Source organism: Sinohyriopsis cumingii, chromosome 1 (assembly GCF_028554795.1).
Source record: "Sinohyriopsis cumingii isolate HCF-2022 chromosome 1, ASM2855479v2, whole genome shotgun sequence".
Classification (NCBI taxonomy): domain Eukaryota; kingdom Metazoa; phylum Mollusca; class Bivalvia; order Unionida; family Unionidae; genus Sinohyriopsis; species Sinohyriopsis cumingii.
The window spans coordinates 40,891,515-40,898,006 of NC_142961.1; the positions used below are offsets into that span (position 1 = coordinate 40,891,515).

General features: G+C 38.4%; 1 long non-coding RNA gene across 1 annotated transcript; it reads right to left on the reverse strand.

Annotated features, from left to right (window-relative positions):
* Positions 1-319: 319 nt before the first annotated feature.
* Positions 320-4,539, reverse strand: LOC149806761 (uncharacterized). The gene is made up of 2 exons (XR_016425374.1): positions 3,895-4,539; positions 320-831 (listed from the first exon to the last, which is right to left on the reverse strand). It is a non-coding gene; the product is annotated as an uncharacterized LOC149806761 (long non-coding RNA).
* Between the last annotated feature and the right edge of the window lie 1,953 nt (positions 4,540-6,492).

A 6,492-nucleotide genomic window follows, 5' to 3' on the forward strand; every position in this document is an offset into this window, starting at 1 on the left:
CTTCAAATCACTGTAGGAATAATAGTAACCAATGAAATGAACTAAAACTGATGCAATGGTGTATAGTTCTCCAAGACATTATATAAAGGTACAACCATTGAAGACAACCACCTGCATTCAAATATGAACATGAACATTCAAATATTAGTCATGGAAATATATCATTTTAGTTCAAGAAAACAGCAAAGCAAGTTTGCTAACACATGATTACCAAACGGCAAGATTTTCAGAACTGTCACATTCCTTACCTCTTTAGATCATTTGAAGTGTTAAATTTCATTCATAACTGCTGCAATATATCTACCAAAGAACCCAATGATTTATTTTTCAGATTGTACTGCTTTTATTCATGTTTCAGTCAAATTGCTGCTGTTATATGTTCATGTTTTAATTTTTACTGATACCTATTACCTTTGTAATAGTTGTCAAGTTGAATCATCATCAGTTAGGTAATCAAAGAGGTGTTGGGGACCAATGATGACTTGGCCACCGTTTCGCTCCATCGTGCCCTTTTGGAATCTCCAATCTACATTCATGTCCACCATTTGATGTTATTTTCCTACTTCCTTTTCTGTCTGTGTCTTCTTCTGCTCCATTCACTGTGCCTTGCAAGATTGTTCTGCCAGTCCAGATGATCGCAAGGCATCGCTGTACCACTTCATTTACCTTTTTCCATGGTGTTCGGGATGTCTTCGTAGGGACCAGAGGCTCAATGGATCTTATTGTGGACGTGGTCAATGTACGAGATGTCCAAGGTCTTGCGGTAGTATCACGTGTCGAAGGCTTGAAACCTGATTTGAGCGTCCATGTTTCACAAGCAGACAGGAAACTCTATTAGATAGTAAAGCGTATAACCTTTATTTTGGAACCAATATTAATGGTACTGTCTTTCCGTATTTACGTCAACCTTGTTAGCGCTTTTGATGTCTGGCAATAATGAAAAGTAGTTCTGGTTTGTAGCCCTCACATGTGATAATTGATTTCAAGTATTTTAAGCTTGTGACTGTTTCCATATCCTGTCTACTGTCCTTTATCTCCGCACTGATACCATCGGTGTTATTTGTCACCATTGTGGTCTTTCAGCGCTACTCCCCACAACGTATGCTGTGGAAGTTGTATTGAGGAACTCAACCAAGTCAGTCAGTTCTTGTTCGTCTCCTGTCAGGTAATTAATATCATATTTGAAGCGAAGGCTGGTGATTGGCAACCTCGACGCTGAAATTTGTCAATTAATACGACACTTCACCCTCCCTTTAGTATGAACATTACTCAAAGTGCCACAACCAAACAGCTTGCGCCGCAGAATAGAAGCATATACACGTATGAGAATGGCTGGCATATTTGAAATATTTAGGCCAATAGTTCTACCTAATCCGACAACACCACCAATTACAACTGCAACAACTACCACTACGCCATCTACAATCACCTTCAAAACACAACGGTACAGCAACTAAAACAATTCGCACGGGAGTGTAATATCCATATACCCAGATCTGCAAGAAAAGCTGACATCCTTTCGGCATTAGACGAGTATGAACACAACCTTCTTCGTGCTGATTCTGACCAAAACCGTCGTCTCACCTGTCCTTTCGCCATTGAAGAGGCTGGGTATGTTCGTGCAACAACACAACAATCATGTGTGCCAGAATTCAAATATCATAAACGCAGTGGTTAACTGTAAAATTACGTGGCAATTATTTCACACATATACACACAGGCAAAGACACTCGACAACTGTTGATAAATATGATTCCTGGAATCGGAACGGTGTTTCAGAATTTTGGTCATGCTGGGGTCAAATCAGACATTGTTCTCAATCCCCATCTGGTTATGCCGTGACAAGGCTGGATATTAAACAACTACTAATGCACCGTGGATTCTCAGTTTTGCTCGCATACTCGTAAACCGTTCACATACAGTGGTGTCCGTGTAATCCTGAACCGCAAAGACAGCAGCGCCATTCGATGTTGAAATTAGGAGAGGCATTGAAAAGTTTCTCGAAAGAGAGAAATTCTGGATCGGGACAGACTGTCGATATAAGTCCGCAAATCGAGGTTGATCTCTCACTGTATCTTCCGTTTCGTGCCATTTGGATCCATAACCAACTCGAGGTCAGCTTGGAATCACCACACATGCTCAATCACAGATTGCAGCAATAGATGCAAAGTACTTCGGGATTGTGTCACCGATGTATCCACCCTTGTTATGTTTACCATCTAATATTTTTAAGCAACATTGACTCAACTGAGACACGAAAGATCTCGACTATTATTCAACAATGACACTTGTTCGGGTAACATTTATTGGACAAAGACCACCGTTAGATGTAAAAGGCGCTGGCGTTATTAGTTTGTATTTCAAGGAAAAGGGTGGCAGATCACCAGAACGCATAATAACCATAGATTTAAGTATTTCTAAAGCATAGATTTCTATGATTGTATGACAATTATGCCAGTTACAATGGTAATTGGCTAGAAGTGAGTGTGAGTAATGCGCCTGCACGTGATGTTGAGACCGGATTAGGTCTACCTGTCGTGCAATTACAATACGCGATTGTATTATTGATAGAACTACGACAGACCCACAGCTTTATCAACGTGAAGAAAACAAAAAGAAGCGGAACAACAGCTACAACATGAATTTACCGTGAGAATCGCGCTGATCTTGAAATACACACGTTTGTGTTTGGTCTTCGATCCTATTTGCGTTCTTGCTGCGGCAGCAACTGTTGGTTTTGGCGTGCCTAGAATCAACACCACTACAACCATTGTATGTGTGCCAATCGGTATTATTGTCGGGACGATATCAATAGTAACTGGTTCTCTGATGGTACTAGCAAATTAAGTTCCATGCCAGTGCATTCATGAATACGCACATATTTTGAATTACTTGCGGCCACACAAAGCAGTCTAAATACGACCTGTAAACTGTACTCGGTTGAAATTAAAGATAAAACAATAGGTGAAACGGTTTAGGCAAAAATGGAAATTCACAGATAGTTACAAGCACACAAAATAACAATGTGGATTTACAGATAGAAAAATCCAAATAATCTTCACACAGATAACTGCTAATCGATAAATAAGCACTGTTTGTGTATATTTGCTTACCCAAATAAGTACATTCCTCTGCAGGAGTTTGTTTCTACAATCACACCAGAGTAGTATGAAAGGCCAATGTTTTTAGAAAACCGTTTGAGGGCAATTCCATCTTGATGAGATTATACCCTACCATGACTGGCTCACTCAAGTCACGTGAGTGTATGCGTGTGTGTGTGTGTGAGGACAAAATTAACATTCAACGGTCACTCAGGGCTAAATATGTCATGTGGATAGAGGGGAGGAAAGGTAGAATGATCACAAAGGAGAAAGAAAAGCAAAGAAGACAGTTTCATACAATTCCATTTGAAAACGGTTTAGCCTCTTTCATGGCGTATGTACACCCTAAAGGTTTCGCAGGTCTGGCAATTCTGTCTTTAGTTTCTTCTTCCATGTAGACTGCACTAGATAGTGTACCGCGGAACATTTCCTCTGTCTGGGACTCTCTACGCAAGGCTTTCTTAATGCATGTTAGTGCATCAGCTCTGACTTCTTAATACGTATTGTAAGTCCCAAATTATCACACGCAGAAGAGTAATGGTCAATAACTTTGTTTTCGCCCGTTGTCTGACCAGATTGGAGAGTTTGCCACAGTCGGGAATCTGATGTCGCTGTCAGTGATCTTAATCATTCCCAGTCACCACTGGAGTCAAAGAATGTTGAGTGTTGGCCCCAACCGTCTGTAGTATGATGTTCCCTGCCATTCTTTTAGATGCCATCCATGGTTCTGACACTAAGATCGACATGCATACATACATATATACATACATACATTTAAAAGAGATGTGCATACCTCTTCTATACACTCATCATTGTCAGATATCAAGTCCGTGCTCTGTATCATTATATATGTGCTCCCTCTATACAGCTCATCTTTATAGTTATGGCCTGAAATATGAATCAATTTAAAAGCTCTATAGTCTAACTATAACAATCTAATTTTACAAATATGCACCATAATAATCATATATTTGTAATTCATTGTCATCGATTCAGTTAATATGCATTTGACCATTACACCCCTCAATGGAACATTCCATGACGCGTTTATAGATAATATTAACTTCTAGAGAACATGCACTTACTTTCTTTAGTGATTTTAATGCAAAAAGTTCGGATATTTACATTTCCCACACATTCAACTTCTCAAACATTGAAATGAACAGCTGTTGGACACACATTTCAATAAAATGGTCTCAGTTTTTACTTTGTGACAGCGATATTGATACTTTGATTTGCTAAATGCAAATGACGAATGCATGAGTGCATTTATAATTAAGTTGTAGAATTAATACCTTTGTGTTTGAAAATAGTAAGAAATATATTTTGATATAATGATTTCACAAAGATTTAGCTTACACATGAAGTAAATGTTTTTGATCATGACACCCCTCTGACAACTTTCTCGCCGAAGTTCCGTACTTGTATATATTTGATGAAAATTATATAAAATCAACAGTACATTTATTTTGAATGCATAGGGTCACAATAATTTATAATGATACAAATTGTGCCTCAAAAAGCTTTATTTAGTGCGAACTTTGGTGCAGTTGGAGGAACGTATCAAACGTAGCTATAGATTTAAATATTCGGGATTAACATATGAGACTAACGAACAAAAGCTAGTTCAATTGCGCAGCGTTTTGAATCGGAAATATTAGAGATTACTCTTAGATAATACATAGCTAAGTATTACATACAGAAATTGCCGACCTCGTATTCTTTGCTACACTGAAGGCTATATCTTATCAAGATATCATCCTCGTACTGTAATTGCGTTTGTTGTGATAAACATTTAAACGAGCTTGCTTAGATCGTGTGCAGATTCTAATGTATTTTTTCCTAGATGTTGGTCGGGCATTGGAATAGTTTTCAGTTCACCGGTTGATTTATTGTCGAGCAACGATTTTCCATCAAAAAACAGATTACTGAATCTCGTTTCTGGCCTTTATCGTCAATGGCATCAATGCGTTTACCGCTGCGGTGGCCTAAGTGGTTAGAGGGTATTCCTCGGATGCAGAAGGTCGCCGGTTTGAACCCCGGCCGAGTCGTACTAGCAGCTGCCTCGCATGTCGATCAACATTACGACATTAGTGTTTGGACTAATCGTCCTGGTGTCAAGATAATAGGATTAGGTGGGATGTGATGCCACATTTATGTGGCATGCTGCCACAGTTCTAGACATCACTATCAACTGCCACACTGCAGACATCGTAGCGATAAGACTCAAAGTGTTACAATTGCGTTAAAAATCCAAATCACACACAGTACATACACCAAAGCCTTCATATCTCTCATTCTGCGAGTACTTTCTCTCACAATCTACCAATGTACCTTCTTCTTTATGATTTTTTCTAAAAGTTCACTGCACGTCTTATTTATCTTTAAAGTTTGCAAATTCCGTGATCATTGGTCGTGGCGTGCTATTATTTCCAATACTTGGTCGACGGACTATCCGTACTGGATCAGTGTCCATTTCAAAGACGCATTGCTCCCATGATTCATGGTCATTCGGGTCATCTACTCCATCGAATATTACATTATTTTATCAGGGCTCAGATACTAGACATTCTCAGCGTTTTCCAAGCTTAAGAACTCAGTCATATTATCTCAACTTGAACTATACACCTTTTTCAGCATTCCACAGAAGAGATCAATTTCTCATGTAAGTATATTTTTGTACTTACAGGGAACATCACAGCTATGCAATTATATAAGGCTGGTTCCGTTTCATCTTCCTACATATTTCTATTGCGTGTACTTGATTTTGTTTTCCTTTTTTCCTTTTATTTATTTTTATTATTTTGGCGCTCTACGTCATTGCACTATTGTTGTATAACTGTAGTAGTTTGGGCCTATGGCCTACATTACCAATAAACTATTTTTATCATCGTCATATCTTATCAGAAAAAATCCAGTTTGATTTAGGTTTAATTTGGAACATTTAAAGTCCGATCGATAAAATAAATTTAACAAGTACTTTTATCCCAGTAGATATGATTTATCAAGCCATGTTGACATAACTTGCCAAGCGACAAAGTAATGCGACAGCTTAAAAATCTGTAAATGTATTACTTCGGAGCCAAAATACGTAATCTATATTAACTGCGAAATAAATATCCTGCGTTATGGACCGCCTGCCGCGAGAAGTGTTGGTTTGCAGAATTAAGGTGCACTTGAAGTCTCATAATAACTAAACATGTATAAATCTCCATTTAAATATCTAGATTGTACAGTATTACCTATATCCAACCCCAAATCCATTTCCAGGTATCAACGCGATTAAAATATTGTCAATTGTGGGCACGAAGCTTTAGAACTTGTACAGGAAAATAAAAATGTCTTAATTCCACCTTTGTACCGAAAACCCTTCAAAAGGTAGGTGCTTAAT